Source organism: Polyodon spathula, chromosome 23 (assembly GCF_017654505.1).
Source record: "Polyodon spathula isolate WHYD16114869_AA chromosome 23, ASM1765450v1, whole genome shotgun sequence".
Lineage (NCBI taxonomy): Eukaryota > Metazoa > Chordata > Actinopteri > Acipenseriformes > Polyodontidae > Polyodon > Polyodon spathula.
The window spans coordinates 2,454,142-2,471,932 of record NC_054556.1 but is presented as its reverse complement, the minus strand read 5'-3'; the positions used below and the strand labels follow the sequence as shown (position 1 = coordinate 2,471,932).

Sequence of the window (17,791 nt, the reverse complement as noted above, 5' to 3'; positions counted from 1 at the left end):
GAAAACATTGAAAAAGAGTCTTTTTCTCTTGTGGATTCACTCACATGAGTACGACCCACTGCACTGCAGTGTCACCACAGTGAACATGACCATGGTGCAAGGGGGCGTGGCATATGACGTCACCCCCCCCCCCCCCCCCCCCCCCCCCAACCCCCAACAGCTTTGACATGAGGATCCCGCCCACTGTCGGTCTGAAGGTATGGGGCTGCATTCGCTGTGCTTCTGTGCACAATTACCCCAGCTTTTAAACTGAGAACAAAAAAAGAAATGGAGAATCTGCACCCCTGTGTATGGCCCATAACTTGAGCTCTGCAGCAAAATTCATATAGCTCTGTGGTGGCAGCATTTTTAATTGCACCCTGACTCTGTTCCGTGATGAAACGTGCTCCGCTGTGTTATTTGATTTGTTTCTAATGCACCTGAGACACTACGATGAAAACAAATCTCTTTCCAACAGGAATTTGAAGAGCAGATTAAAGCGTGGTGTGAGGCCGCTGGGGAAGGTGTCACCTATCAGTTTGCACAGGTACAGTTTCTGTGCTGTTCAGTTCTAACTCAGGATCCTCACAAGATCATACAATCAATCATGGACAGCATGCCAAGGTCTTGAACTCTGACAACAAAGATCACAGGGTTCATTGGTATGAACAGAGCTGGACTGTTAAAATAGGTCAAGTGTCTGATAGGTCAAGTGTCTGAATTTCTCTCTCCGATTCCTTGTAATGGAAAATGTGATGTAAAACAGACTCTGACCGAAGGTCACTGTGCGCAGTCTTCTATAAGAAGACAGCTTGACAGACAGGTTCCTTCATGCCTCATTAATGTTTTCTGTAGGGGTCTGTTTGAATGCTCTTCAGTGCCGCAGTTTTAAAAACAAATCTACCTTTTTAAACCCATAAACTCAGGCTAGCATGGGTCCCTTTCCACTCCATTTTCTAGTTTCACGATCTTGGAGTAAACCTCAGGAAGAACTGAAACTTAATGACTCGATACCTTCTAAAGGAGCTCAAACAAATAATGTGCATCTGCTTAGCTGAAACATGTTTTAGTTTTTAATTCCTGCCTTATCAAATCCAGATGTAATGCATTAGGTACGGTAACGTACATCGATAATCACACATTGGAATTCAGGGAAGTTGTCGGGGACTCTGAGAGATTCTGTCACAAGGTGGTGCAAGTCAGTCGAATTGTGGCCTGCTGCTCTTCGCTGAGGATTCTGGAGGGAGTGTTGCATTCAGCTTGGCACTCCCGTAGGTTAGGGAGGCAAAACCACCGTCAGGGGTTTGTATAAAAGGATAGCATTGCAGAATATAGAACAGGACTGAATAAAGCACCCCTCCCCTAAACACACGCATGGCCGCACACTTTCAAATGGGGAGTCCTGGTGAAGTTGTACAGTCACAATGAAAATGTCACGCTGTATCATAACCTTTATTCAAGCACGTTATCTGTGGTGATAGCACAGCTGAGCCTCGAAAGGCCGCTGTGCCAGCCCCGCCTGCGGGCTATCTGCCTTTCACAGTTCAGTGGCACCAGCCCTCTCCCCAATCTCGGAGACAGTGGGAAGTCACTGGTCTGTTCTGCCTGCGTATGTTTCTGTTCTTGGCTCTGTGTAAAAATGTAATTACAAACGCCTCAGTACTGCATTCACTCACCCTGGGATTGCATTCTGTTAGAGTTTTTTTTTTTAGTATCAGATAACAAAACGTAAGATAATTTGCTTGGTTATTGATTGCCAGCACTGCCTTTCTCACAGCTGCTGCTTGTTTTGTTGTTTCGGTGCATTTTAAAGCTGCTGTAAGGATGATTGAAATTGTAAGAGATGTCTCCATTCTTGGTTTAGGATCCAATGATGCCAGTCTTCCAGGGAACCATTTTACATTGATTCATTGAGTCCCAGAGGTTCACATTCACCAACTACTTACTTCAAAATATATAGCAAATCCAATGGAGGGGACACGCTTTGTCACTGTCACAAAGTGCATGCATGTTACTGAAAGACTAATCCATGTCCGTCCCTTATAAAAATTTCCCATAGTAAAAGCATAGTGTAATAAAGCATAGTGAAAGCATGCCAATGCATAGGTGAGCATTGTAAATAATAGCAAGGTATGGGTAAAGTATATTAATAAACATGGAAACCCAGGGTAAACTGGTAAATGCAGAGTATAACCATGGGAAAAGAATAAGGGAAAACTTTAAAAATACTATGGTGAAGGGTTCTTAGAAGAGGAACTACAGACCAGTGCATGTGACACCATTCTGGGGGGTAACTGATGGACTGATTGCTGTCCTTTTCTTCACTCCTGCTCTGTACAGTTGTGCCTTGTTATTCTGGGACAAAGTGCTGATGGCTTTACCTGTCACATTACTGCCTGTGATAAGCTGCTGTCAGGTGTACATGCAGATTTTAGCATTGCCTGACAAGACATTTCAAATGACCAAAACTAGCAGTACAGGAACATTGTGGCTAGGTAGAAACATGAACTAAAATGAAGGTCTTTCACTCCTGACTCTTGATAACTTGAATCAGACTGTCACCCTCCCTTATTTTGGTATTACAACCCTGTTGTAGCTTTTCAGCTGTCATGCAAGGCTCTTGGGCTGTTGCAAGGAGTTTCAAATTAAATTATATTTGCCCTCACAGTTCTTACTCTGGGAGGAAAAAAGGAACTGCTGACAGCTTGCCTTGTCTCTGATGATCTCCCCTGTGTGTTGTAGGGGGGGGGGGGGGGGGGGGCCAGGGGGTAGGGGTTTAGAACAGGAAGAACTCCACGGTTGAGACAGTCACTAGTGTGTTTGCAGTGGTTGTGTGTTATTGTTTAACAAGGGGACGTGACAGGACGGCCAGTGGTCAGGCAGGCAAGCCAGCAATCAAACAAACAGATATGTGAATGAAAGCACTTTTTAAATAAAATAAATAATTAAACTAAATTAAACTTAGAAACAAAAGTTGCCAACTGTATTCCGTCTCGGAAACTCTTGAGAACTGACTGAACTAGGTGCTGCTTTATATATATATATATATATATATATATATATATATATATATATATATATATATATATATATATATATTTTTTTTTTTCTCAGTTTAAGTATGCATACATATAGGGAGTCTAAGATTATATACTGTACTTTACCTTACAGCCACTTGGAGGCAGTATATACAAAGATTCAACACACTCTTTCCAGTCTTGGCCGTTCATTTCAAGTCTTCTGTGTGACACAGGGGTTGAACGCTGTCAAAATGGGGTATCCTCACCAAGGGCAGCCTTAAATGGTTCTGAAGGGATCCACTGAATCATCTGATCAGTACAGTAAAATAACTGAATATCACAGATCTCTTTTTAAGCCCTGACAAATTAACCCTTACAACAATACACTGCAGCATTTTTGATCGATTTGTAGGATGTCTGGAGTGACGCATCTTAAAAACAAAACTACACAGTGATGTGTGATTTCTGTACTAACCTGGCATAACAGATTGCTGTACAGTGCAGTTTCAGTAGCTTTGCTCAAAGGAAGGGAGTAGTACTGTAACTCCAAACAGCCCTGTAATTCCTACAGCTGCAAAGTTAGGCTGGCTGTGCTCTTAATCGACATTGTAGTGCAACAGGTGCGCAAAACCTGCTGAATGCGGTCAGATTAAATTGAGTAATATATTACCAACCACACTGTCCACCCATCCAGGCAACCCGTCAAAGAGGACATCTACAAAATGCTTCAGCTGGTTGTTTGAATGCAGAATTGCTTTTCCAAACTGGGCAGCTGCAGCATGAGGTATATTTGGACTATTTCTGTACAATGTAACATAGTTTCTGACATACTACAGAAATCTCACAGGGCTTTGAAATCTTTCAAACTCTTCAGTAACAGTGGGTGACGGTAGTTCCAAGCAGCCATTTTAAACCTGTCTTCGTGCACACAAACCCATTTTCAGTTTAATATCAACGTTATCAACCTTAGCTCCAGGCATTACCTGGCTGCTGGGTAATTACCTCATTATTGCAGTGGCCAGTTATTTAGCAGCTAATTCTAGCCAGGCTGGATATTAATCTTTGATCGACACACGCTGGTCAGAAAAGGCTCTACACACAGTCCTGCGAATGCTTACACTCAGCACAGCCACCTGAGCTGCAATGATCTTTTAAAAATTGCCAATGCAAATCATTACAGGCTGAGCAAGGAGATAGAGCGAGAACATGAAGTGCTAGGCTATAAAGTGCCTGCACACTGACAGATGCAATGGAGCATGCAAATGAACTGGGCAATGATCACATTGATTATCGGCAGACATAAATGATTCCCCAGCCAACAGGAGCTGCTGTCTCCACTGAGCGAATGTCTGGCTCTAAATGAACGATCATCATGTTTTTGTGTTTTCAGAAAGATTCATATGTCAGTGATTAGAGCAAAGAACAGGCCTCTTAATATTTAACGGTGCACAACCCTTGCAGAATCCATGAAAAAACACAGGATACTTCAATCCTTTTTAAACATTTGGCATCAACATTTAGCTAACAGATACATTTGAAATACACAATCTTTCAGCAGTTTAATGTAAGTTACATCTTTGTCTTGAGCAATTAAATCTGGAAAAAAAAGTAATCTTTTGTTTGTTTTTTTAAATAAATATTTTGCAAGCTAAATCTGAAGCTAACAAGTTCCCGTGTTTGACCTTCGGTGTGCCCTTCAGTAAAACTCTTGCACAAGGGGGCTCCCTTTTTATCTTTTCATACAAATCAAAGATGTCAAGGCCCCAACTTTGTGCTTTGGTGCCAAAGAAAGAACTCTGTCAAAGCCATGTGTGTGGTCCACCAGCATGTGACAGCTGCTGCTCCATGATGTGAAATAGCTTGTGAAATACATATTGATTCATTCATATGGGTGCATTTTGTTTAATGGCACTTTTAAAGATGTTACTGTAGTATGTTAGAAAATGATTTTAGAAAACCGTTTTATTAGCTTACAAATAGGTTTGTGTATATTAACTAACTGTGAACACAAACTGAGCAACACAAGTTAACATGCAAGTTCGTTCATTGTTAATAAATGAAAAGGTTCCCATTTAAATAATGCCCTTGGTTTTACATTAGAGACCTTTTACACAGCAAAACACCCAACAGCACTGGAAAGTGCTTTGTGTGGCCGGCAGATGCCTTTTGTTTGCACAAAAAGAGAAACAGCAGAGTCACTGTTTCCCCGAGGACTACATGCACTAGAATCAAATTACATTTTTCAGAGAGGGAGGATATATGGAAAGTGGAGCTTTCCGAAGAATCTGAGGTTAAAAGCCATGCATTACAGCTACACAGAAAGCCAATCTAACATTGCTTTAAAAACAGATACCAACTGCAAGTGGCAGGCATCATTTCTGAGGACCTTTCTTATAGATAGCAGTTATATTTAGTTATGGTCAGCGATGCACACCGTCCACCAACACATATTGAGACACCCTGTGTTACAATACTGTTCTAATACTACTGGGAAAGTGGCACATATAATTACAAAGATCAGTTAGTGCCTGTGCACTTTGTGACACTATGTGTTGCACAGACTGCCCGTGATATCTGCATGTTCCATATAAGCCCAGGTAGCTGTAAATGCTTACTGGTCCTGCAGATTCCCCTACCTAGCCTTGCTTCATGCTCAATATTCCCTTGATAGGCAGAGATTGTCAAACCTGTCATCTGTTTCTGTGTTGTCATTGACCTCTTGTACAGGCAACTGGGGGGCACCCCCCCTTCAAAAGAGAAAGCAGACACTGGTCCACTACGGAGGACCTCCTTGACTTGCAAGTAATCAGCTGAAAAATGTCTCTCAGCTACACGCTTCCCAAGGTCGAAACCCAGTCAGCATCTCGACTGCCGCAGACAAAAGTCCTCCGAGATGGAGGTGAGCGTTCAGGTGAGAGCACATTGCCTCTCTTCTGTTTTCCTTTTTTTTTCTTCTTTTTTTGGTTTGATTGGCAGGGTTTCAGGGCAAAGCCTGTTGTTATATTAACCCAATGACCAGTCCACGGGATACACATTTTAGATTGTGTTTCGGTATGGAGCGGTATCTGTAATGTTCAAGGCTCATGTGATAAATGTAGTTTACGCAGGGGCACGTTTTCATACACGAGTTACTGCAAGGTGCAAACCCTAATGACCTTGTTCAGAATCAGGCAGTAACTGTCATCTATTCAGAGTGTGTGATAGTCTTTGATTGCGTAATCCCTAAGACACATGAAAATGTGAAAACATTCCGATGTTTTTTTCCCCTGCTAAGCGGATTTAATTTAAGACCTCTTAAAGAATAAATAGCTTCAAATGACAGCTTCCCTCTTTCTAACGTATGCTTGATGTCTGCAGAGTTCTGTTTCTCCAGTATTGAGTTTAATTAAGGTTCCCCAATTGCTTCCTTTGATTGCTTTTCAGTTCAGCTAGACTACGTGCTGCTGTGGAATGTCAACTGTCTTTGATTTCCTCATCAAGAAAGTGATATGAGTCTGTGACCTTTCAACTCTGTCAGCACCATCTGCTCTATCCACCACAAGTTAATGCAATATAACTATATCATAATAATCTCATCTATTCTAATATACTATACTTTACTACACCAAAGAACAAGTGGAGCCAAAAAAAAAAACTACACAAGTCACAGCCTCAGTTTCATTTGATGGTCTCTCATTGCGTCAGGAGTCGTATGGTATTCCAGGCAGTCATGTTGTCATGGTAATGATGTTGGTTCCAGCTTCCCATGATAAAAGTCTCAGAAAGATTCAAAGCCATCGGAGTCTGTCCACACATCAGCTTTGTGTACAGTTCAGACCTTTGGTCTAGTGGCACACATACACGCACGCCATACTAGCCGCAGCTGGCACGCCCTTAACCCACCGTAAAAATGAAAGCACTTTCACAGACTCATCCACACAGATGTACGCAAACAAATACACACAGTCACAAAGTGATTACTGCCGTCAAGCTGTGATAAAAATGAAAAGAAGCTGGTTTGCTATCTTGCACTGACACTGTGCAGCCGCTACCCTCTCAGAGATAGGAAATTGCATTGCAGAGATTTTTGTTGTGTTTTTTTTCTTTCCCCTAGACGGAACTTTATGAAACATTGGCATGTTCCATAATTTTTCGCTGGTCATAAAAGAGAAGAGCCAGAGAAGATAATAACAATAAAATAAAAAACAAACAAATAAAAAGCACTCTGGGCTCTGTTGCTATTCTCTTTCCCATTGTCTCACTCTCTGTGCGTCTCGCGCTCCCTTTCCAAATCTGGGGTTAATGTTCTGTGAAAGAAGATAACTATCTGAAAATACATATACTGCCTGTAGCTTTTTATTTTTTTAGGCAGATAATTTACCAGCTATTAAATTATTACTCAGTTGCTGTCTCCAAATTGTTCTCCTGCCCCTGGGCACATGAGGATGAAATTCTGACAGGGTTAAGTATCAGGAAAGAAAGAAAATAAAAGCGTTCTTTACATGAGAGCAGTTTCAACAGAGAAATATAAAGACTGCTGCTTTTTCCTAGTGGCAGAGGTCCGTACACACTACGTAATTGCTGAGAGAGAATGATTTGGATGTACTGGTTTAACTGGAGTCCAGTGATCTGGTCTGCGGTTCTAAACTGATAACAGAAGAGCAGGAGGAATGTTACTGTTTTGAGAACACATGGGGAGGGGGCTGTGAGATACACTGATGTTACGGTTCTGTCCTGTCCCCTATCGGTGAGATGCGATGAGCTTGAAAGCTGCTTTCCTAGTTTGAGCTTCTCCTGAGGCATTGCCATGCGTTCACACAGATGGTGTCTTGTGGTTTGTCACGGACCTCAGTCCCTGAATCTTATTCCCATTCAGCCCTTTCGGCTCTGGATGGCCAGGTAGATCTGGGCTGGGAGAGCTGAGGCTGTGGAGAGCAGGGTGCTCATAGGGAGTCATCTCTGTGAAGCACAGACGACCTCGCTGGGTATTTCTACAGTATGTGTGTCCAATACTGAGACTGAGATCTCATAGAAAAATATTAAAACTAATACAGAGCGACAGCCAGATTTCGCTTTCAAATATCGAGTTAAAGATGCTCTCTATTCCATGTTGGCTTTTTAAAATGTATTTATTTTTGTTTAGCAAGAACCTAATTTACCCACAACTAGGGCTGTAATTTATTCACAGTACTAAAAATGCTAATTTCTCAGTCTAAAAAAAGGTATTTCAAGATATTTCACCATTAAACATAATATGTATCAAAGCTTTAAAAAAAACAGCCTTGTCACATTTAAAACTGACCATTTTCTCAAGCTATTATACAACAAATGCTCCTACATATTAAAATGTTTGCCTGAAAAACAATAAAGTACGTTTAAATTGTAGACTGTTTAATTTTTTTATGTCCACCTTTTAAGGATGTTCTATTTTCACCATCAGTGAATTATCAAACAAAATAAAAACATAAATAAATGTAAAAATAACAACTGACACGTGAAATGTCCCCTTCTTGCTCTGGACAGAGTCATCTTTCACAGAAATATTTCCTATCTTTGATGCAGCTGGTGTCGTGCAGCTCTATGCAGTGTGCGTCCACTCATTTACTGGAAGCAAACAAAACTGGCTGCCAGGTTCCTAAATGCAGTGTAACAGGTAGTGCATCAGTCAGGCAAATGTTTGCTGTATTTATTTTAAATGATACAAATATGCATATGTGTAATAATACCTTTCATAGTGGATCATCATCACAAAGTGCTTTACAGAGGCATGCTGTGAACTGTGCATTATATGCAGAGTCACTTACAATAGAACATTGATTTAACATCTTCTCTGCAGAATAGAGGTTAAGTGACTTGGTCAGGGTCACACAGTGAGTTAGTCAGTGGGATTTGAACTGGTGACCTTCTGGGTACAAACCCTGGACTTTAACCACTGCACCACACTGCCTGCTATTTTATATTTATACTATTGTTTCAGAAATGTGAATTTTCAATGGGTATATTTCACCGAAATCGTGATATCCGTGATAAGCATAAACAATATAGCCTTATCCTAAATACTCAATCATAAAATATAGTGCCAAATTCAACATGTGCCCATCCTTACCAAATGATTACTTTTAAATGAAAAGCTACTTGTACCATGATCACTGACATGGTCAATCCGGAGCGTGCCATGATTTACCATGATTAGACCATGCCAGACCATTGCTGGTACATATGGCACCATAGTCAAACCACACTCAGCTTATACATTTCCTTTGCAGGACCATAATCAATATATATATATATATATATATATATATATATATATATATATATATATATATATATATAATCACATTCATGGTCAGCAATGGTAGCATGCTTTCCCAAATGCCTGTACAGTATCTCTTCAGTCTCACTGCTGATTGCCCAAGCTGCTAGGACATTGAGAGTTCAGTGCTATAGGTATGGGGAGGCCCCTATCATACCCTGACAGTGCTGTTAGCTGGAGGACAGGTCTTGTATTAAGATGGTTGGTTGGCTCCTTGCTGCAAGGACGTTTCAGAGAGAGCAACCCAGTCTTGCATGATGCGATTCTCTCACTCGCTGGGCGATCAATAGGCAGCAAAGATCGATTCCTTTCCTTGATGGTTGTTGCTCTCGTTCATCGTCGTTAACATCTGGCCTGGGGAAATTACTTCTGCCACAGCGAGCCCCCAGCAGGTCATTGAAATGAACGGGAGCATGACAAACCTCAACGCGTGGTAAGTAACACTTGTCATTGCTTTGCACTTATTAGCATTCCAGGTCCACCATTAATTGTACCCTGTCACATATACATTCCTGAGTACAAACACATGGTGCCATGCGCTGCAATCTCACTCCAGCAAGCAAACAGTGTGCTAACCCAAAGATCCATACTTGCGCATACACAAGTACTGTGAATATGTACACAGTACTTCCCTATGGAGCATGGCTAGGTATGGTATGCAAAAAATCTGCCTGGCCCTTATCGGTTTCTTTCAGATGCCCGAGTTTGGCATTGGTTTACATGGCAAACTGACCACTCCTTTTGAGGCGTGGCTGTGAACATAATGGAGGAGCCACATCTCATGTTTCACAGAAAATTGATTTGGAAATGCCTACAGTTTCTTACAAAATTCTTCGATAAAAAAATATCCCTCCAGCCTCAGCCAACAATCAATTTAGCTGTTATTTTGAGCAGAAAGCTTTATGTTAAAGGAAATGTTTGTCCCACTACTGTAGCCCTGTTCTGTGTTCCCCTATTTGTATCACTGTGATGCAGTGAAGCTCAAGTACTTTCTTCAAATACTTACGTCATCAAAATCAAAATATTTAAGTGAAGTACCCCAGTGAAAATATAATAAGAAGGCAAAACTACAGACACATTTTTTCTTCAGGATTAGATTTCCTCAATAGATGCAAAAAGGAAACTTTTGTGGGAAGTGTTCATAAGCATTGTCTTACATTAAACAGTTCTCTTAAATTAAACATGCAGTGCTAAACCAGCTTAATGAACTGCCGACATTTATCTTGCAGCGTTACCTGCTTCAATTTGTATAAACTGCTAACGCCAGACTATAATGAAGTCCAAACGATGATGTTAAAAGGTTTGATAAGCTTACATATTTATAATATATATTTGCACAGTGGCATATTAGTCACAATTGTTATTTTAAGGACATTAGCAGTATAGATTTTGTGTAGCCACTGTTGCAGTAAATTTGCTTTATTAGAAAGCCATACTGTTTAAATGCCTCACAGCACCAGGTGATAGATGAATTATACCCTCTCTCTCTCTCTCTCACACACACACACATAATCAGTAAGGAGCTTGCTAGATTTGTCAGCACACTTAACACAGTATAAGTAGATTGAACCGAGGAGACTTGGTTATCCCTTATAAAAGTTTCCCATAATAGTGAAAGCATGGTAAAGCAAATGTTAGCAAGATACGGTAAAGCATATTAATGAACATGGCAAAGCTGGTGAAATGGCTTTGTGTAAATGTATGGGAAAACTGCAAAACCACAGTGCAAAAATACTGTGGTAAACTGTCATAAGGGCTGTGGTAAAAGAGCCATCAATGGAGCAGAAAAGTAAATACAGACATTGCCTCCTCATTGCAGCTTTCACAGCGTTTACACTTTACACAGAAGAAAGAAAAAAATGACAGACCTAATTACATTAACGGGAAGCCTGTGATTTCCTTACGTGGTTTTAGAATAATATGAATTAGCTGCCCTTTCCATGGTGATGTGGAAGAATCACCTGGCATTTAAAAGTGTTTAACTACAAAACAATACAACATGCATAATTTATAGGCATAAATATATATTTACCACCCTGGTCTGCTAATGGTTCAGCTAAGATTACTCCAAGGTAAAACATTTGTATCATAACAATATTTAAAAATGTGCTTTGCACCTTCTCTTCTTCAAAACCTACTCCAAATTTAAATTCCAAAATGGTTAATACTGCATTGGATTCCAATCCTACTGCCTTACTGTAATGCCTGTGACTCTGCAATCAATACTCAGTTACCAAGCATTACCATTGATCCTGAGATAGTGTGTCCTACCTGTATGCTCATTTGTCAGCTAGTTTGCCTGAAGGAGAGGCAGCTCAATGGTCTTGGATCCCCGAAGGTTTCATCTTCCTGATTGCACACGGTCAACCAACCCTATCATCCTTCACTGGAGCCCTGGTGAAATCTGCATGGGCAACATTGAGAGGGGGTGGTCAAGCCAGGATCTCGGAGGCAGGAGAGCCAAGCTAAAGCCTAATTAATCACGTCTTGGGCATTTTTCCAGTCCTGTTCTGTTTCATCTGCACCAGTTAGCTGAAACAGCTAGAGTACATTCAGCAGGACTTTTAAGGGACTGGTTGGCAACTTATTTTATTATCTCTATCAATACTGCAGAGAGTACTACTGAGGTATAGAGAGAGAGTCATCCATCACTTAAAGAAAATAGATCTACCAAAAGAATTGCAGTGAATATTACTTCATCTGTATTTCCTTCACATTACAGGTCTCACGTTTTCCTATATGAAAGATGCACACATGATCTTGAAAGTGCAGTTTTTGTTTTATTTTCTTGCCAATCAATCAGGAAAAGTTGAACAATTGCTTGTTGCACATATTTCAATAGTGAGTCATAGGGAAATCGTCTATAACTTACTGAAGAAGGCCAAAATGGTCATCTAGTTTTTTTTTTTTTTTTTTTTTTTTTGTTATTATAGATTTACCTTTAAGTCTTAGGATCAGATATGATCAGTTACTGAGGAGAGCTAAAGGATGGAGAAGTTGCAATGGCTTCTGGGAATTGGAGTTCTTGTTAAAGAGAAGGCATGGCAGGTCAACATATTATTCCCACTGAGCGGAGAAGCCAATTTTAATAAAATACTAGCCAAGTATTTATTGCCATATTTCTTATATTGTTAAATTCCTGAAATGTTGTGTTTATTAATTGTATTTATTCTAGATGTAATTTATCTTTCTTAAGTGCAGTGTATCATTTTGTAATAATCATTTAATACCAATTATAAATAAGGGAAACAAAATCTATAAAAAGGATGAACATGCCGATCTCTGTTGAAGGTGCTCTTTTGAAAGGATGCGCCTTGTTTTTGCAGATTTAACAGGACTAAAACACAGAGCAGTGGGCAGAAAATGGCAACGAAAAATACAAATCCACTTTGACTGGTTGGGTCTGGAGGAGGGGAGGGGTGGAGAAGTGAGTCACCATCCTTTAAAATCTCTTAACAAAATCAAAGTGAAATGAGTGGAAATGACAGTTGCAACAAGATATAAATCAGGACTCTATTCAGCTTGACAGACTCGACAGAGACAAGACAACCTCGAGGCACAATGAATGCTCCAGACAGAGACACAGAGAGCGAAAAATGAAGCAACCTTTTATCCCTGCTGCTAAGTGACTCCAATACGAGTCTTTTTCACTCGGCTTCATTCACTGCTCCCTCTCTAATGACAGAGTTAATAAAAAGGACAATTCTGCTCCTCTAATTAAATATCCTTGCACTTTTTAGAGTTTTATTTATTTTTTGTCATGTCTTGTACCTGTTCCAGAGCAATAAAAAAATTAATTTTTAGTCAAAGAAATAAAAAATAATAAAAAAAGAGTTGGTTGTGTGTGATAAAGCATATGCTTCCCCATCTCTGCAGAGCTTCTTAGAGTGAAAACTCTGGAAAGTAATCTTTATTATGAATTGATTTCCTTTTTTTTCTTCTATTATGGAATTGTAATGCCAAGAGTGGATGGGTGACTCAGTTACTAGCATATATAATCTCTTGAATTAAAATAAATGATAATTATTGCTTGACAATTGAAGTCGTCAGTAACTGTACATGATATCTCAAGTTATCTCATATTGTAAGCACTTTGTGTAAATGGTAGGTATAAAATTCAATAACCCATCCAAGCAGCATTTTTATATATAGTAGACATGTTCTATAGCAATCAGAGCATATTAACTAATATCATCATAGACCATTTTTTCTTGGTTATTTATAGGATTTGTCAGGTACAATTGTGTTGCATTCACTGACTGTGCTTTTACTTTGCCTTCCACTATGGCCTTTGCTTTCTGCAGCCGGTGAGCTGTCAGTCTGATGGAAGGCTGATGCATATCCCTCGTTGCTTTTCTCTTCACAGGGCCTGTGCTATACATGCTGTATATCCTGTATGGCTCCAGCAGAGACTTGCTTCATTTCAGACGCCCATTTTTGAGTTGCCACCAGGATGCCGTCGGTAGTTAGTGCCGTGGTGACAGCTGGTTCCAGCAGACTTGTCAGTGCCATGACAGGAGCCTGTTGACTACAGTATCCCAGCACCAGCACTAACACAGCTGTAGCGTCCGAAAGCCCTGCTCCAACGCATGTCTTTAATTAGCCCAGGACAGACAGCCCAAGATAGATTTAAGGATCATTTGATTAGTGGAACGTGGGGCTTGTTTGGATACTTGATTGGGTGTGCTTGTCAGTTAAAGTCCATAGCTTGCAGAGCAATTAGAGGTTCATATTACTTCTTAGTTAATTCTGCTAACAATGGGTGTTGACAACAACTTTTAACATGGCCCTCATCTGAACCCAGCTGTGATCTTTCGATAGAGCTTAAGGGCTGGTGGTTTTATGTCTACTGCCTAATAAACTGCAATATAATGGACCTAATCCACAAAGCTTTAATCATGTCTGTTTTGTTGAATTACAGGCATGGGTATTTCTTGACAAAACAACACCCAGGAAACATGTATGCTAACATCAAGCATTTGTCATTAATCAAAACAAGACTTCATAATGCTAGCTGCATGTATGTCTTGTATTTTCAGGACTATATGATGGCAAATATTATATTACATGTGCTTGCATTTTAAAATATATACAACATTGCGTATCAATCTTTGTACAGAGAACATGCATACATCAAAACTCTCCTTCCAGATCTATATCTTTCCATACAGAAAACATGTTGAGGGCCTCGTAAACAAAGGTAGTGTTAATGTTGGGGTAGCAAATGCATTTATAAAAAGAGAAAGGTGAAATTGCCATGCAATTACTGTTATCCATTTTAGAATTTTAGATTATGGTGATGGCATTTTAATTTACCACTATGCCTCAAAGTAATCACTTGTTAAATTGGATGCTGTTTTTAGTAATTTTAAACAGTCACTACAGAAACACATCATTATGATATGTAGGTTGCATTGAACTGAGGTAATCTGCACAAGAAGTGACGGCTTGGCTGGCAGCAGTCTTTCATAATGCATTCCAAAAATGGAGCCACGTGTATCTGATTTACAAAAGATGTCTCATTTAATGCATGTGCGTGCATGTTCTTAGATCAGTTACTGCCAAAATCCTAATGTGTACATTGACAAGAATTCAGCAGAGAGCTCAACAGCTCTGTTATATAGCTGCTAATTTTTTTATTGGCATGTCATAGTACTATGACAGCTTGTCGTAATAGGGTTGATGCTGGGCAGACTTCTCTGAATCCTATTGGTTATCCAAAAGATCCCCAAAGGTTATTAAAGTCTTCCTCCTCCACCTCCCCAATTAAAACGGCCCAAACAAAGCCTTTGCTATAGTAGGTTTGGTGGGTGAATACAGGCATTTATTTTCCTTGACAGTAGAAACAATGGTCCCCCATTGTCCTGCTCTGACTGTCAGGGGTAAAAAAAAACCTCGCTTGTAAACAGCATTTATGTATTTTGTGTTGACTTATTTTGTACCGGTACTTGTTTTAACTTCCATACATAATTATTCCACCAGTATTATCTTTTTTTTCATATTTATTTACTTTATTTTTGGTATAAACATTAAGCAGTGTTTTAGTTAAATGTGTGTATATTAACTGGACCCAGGAAAGGGTTCATTTTGAGACTTGTTTCAAAGGCTGGAGTAAGGTTCGATCCAATCAATTTGATTGAATTGATGCAGGTATAACTAAAAGACTGCACCTGGCCTGTATCTTCAGTCTTGTAAAGGCTGGGCTTAGGAAATAGTGTCAGTCTCTTGCTATGAAAAAACAACAAAAAGTGTGACTGCATAGTGTTATTTGTTAAAAATCAGTTGTTTTGTTAAATAAAAGGTCTCATTAGCGTCTCTATTTCAACTGCTGACTGATTTCTTGCCTTTTGCCTGATCGTTTGTGCCAAACCCTCACACTGACATTCAAATTGAGCATTTTAAATGGGTAGAAAAAATAGAAGCTAATAATAATAATAATAATAATAATAATAAGGACTGGATACATTACATACATGAATGCATTTGGTTTTAGCGCTTTATTTGAAAAATATACTCAGGAAAAAGTCATTAATATTACATCTACATCTTCATTTATTTTCAACTAGAATTTCACAGAACTGCCTCTATGGGAGTGCGTTCAGGGAGAGCTGTCAGACAGCAGAGTTATTACAAAGCTCTTTGAGAGAGGACGACTGCAGAGAATAATAATGCTGCAATAAAACATATGCAGATGCATTTCAGCAAAACAAATAGTGAACACTCTCCACCAAATTATGAATTACAGTTTTTATGATGGTAATTATTTCCTCCAAGGTGCGTGGTGTTGCTCAGTGCAATTACAGATGCACAAGCATCTCCGTAGTGGTGTTGCTCAGTGCAATTACAGATGCACAAGTGTCTCTTTAGTGGTGTTGCTCAGTGCAATTACAGATGCACAAGCATCTCTGCAGTGGTGTTGCTCAGTGCAATTACAGATGCACAAGCGTCTCTGCAGTGGTGTTGCTCAGTGCAATTACAGATGCACAAGCGTCTCTGCAGTGGTGTTGCTCAGTGCAATTACAGATGCACAAGCGTCTCTGCAGTAGTGTTGCTCAGTGCAATTACAGATGCACAAGCGTCTCTGCAGTGGTGTTGCTCAGTGCAATTACAGATGCACAAGCGTCTCTGCAGTGGTGTTGCTCAGTGCAATTACAGATGCACAAGCAGTGGTGTTGCTCAGTGCAATTACAGATGGTGTTGCTCAGTGCAATTACAGATGCACAAGCGTCTCTGCAGTGGTGTTGCTCAGTGCAATTACAGATGCACAAGCAGTCTCAGATGCACAAGTGGTGTTGCTCAGTGCAATTACAGATGCACAAGCGTCTCTGCAGTGGTGTTGCTCAGTGCAATTACAGATGCACAAGCGTCTCTGCAGTGGTGTTGCTCAGTGCAATTACAGATGCACAATTAGGCTTTTGTTTTGTGTGAACTGCAGTTACTGCCTCTGTGTGTTTGTTACTCCTGCCGCTGACCAGCCTTGACCGCCTATCAAGTTACCATAATATATATGTATATAGAGAAAGAGAGAATAAGTGGGGCTAGTAGCACTGAAAAAATAACATTCAAATAAAATATAAAAAAACAATACTGTACAGCAAAGAACACAAATTATTCAGCTAAAATCTTCTGTAACAGTTCCATCACTTTCCCACAGGATTCACAAAGATTTAAGACATTGTTTGTTTGTCAGTCACCTTGGGAAAGCAGCAGGTTGGTGCCAGTGTGAAAAATGATGCAGAGGCCCAGACAGCCTTGCCTGACCCCACTGCTTCATCTATCACTTTGCAGCCAGATTCTGCACAGGAGGCGGTGCCCAGGGAAAAGCTTCCTCCGTTTCTCAAAACCTCCACCAATGGAACACAAAGCTTTCACGCAGAAGTGTAAATACAGTAAAGTCCCTTTTTTTAAAAGGAATAAAAACACTGAAAAGTTATTTTTGTGAGTACTGGTGCATTTCTCAGCTCCTCCTCTGTGCGAGTATGTCTCAGTGTGTGTGTGTGTGTCTCAGTGTCTGTGTTTGTGTGTGTGTGTGTTGAGGGCATGATCCGGCAGGCTGCTGGTCGATTCTAAGAAGATTGAATATGAATCAAGCCCAGTGAGAGGGGCAGGAGCCAGCTCCCTGGATGAGACATTGATTAGGGTCGATAAGGTGTAAAAATACATCACTACCTCGGGACACGTGTTAAGATAACAGCATAAATCCTGCTTTATAACCAGAGCCAGAAAGAAACAACAAGCAAAACCCACAAACAAGCAGGTCAGCACTCGCTGCTGCTCGAGAGGAACCAGAGGAGACGAAACTCCAAACAGGAGGAGTCTCAGGCTTACTTAATGTGGAAATCTTACTGCACGATATAACCCTGGCCTGAAGCCTAACACTCTTCGGATTCAATTGTGTACTTACATATATCGTTAAAATGCAGCTTAAGTACTGTCAAACTGTATTAGCTTGCTGTACCACATGGTCCGGTGCAGACTTTATATGTGGAGGTTGAAT

The 17,791-nt window shown here is 40.2% G+C and overlaps 1 long non-coding RNA gene across 1 annotated transcript; it reads left to right on the top strand.

Annotated features, from left to right (window-relative positions):
• The first annotated feature begins 157 nt into the window (after positions 1–157).
• On the top strand, positions 158–8,372 carry LOC121297751. Its single transcript, XR_005947203.1, has 4 exons — positions 158–197; positions 458–526; positions 5,727–5,910; positions 6,423–8,372. It is a non-coding gene; the product is annotated as an uncharacterized LOC121297751 (long non-coding RNA).
• Positions 8,373–17,791: the final 9,419 nt, after the last annotated feature.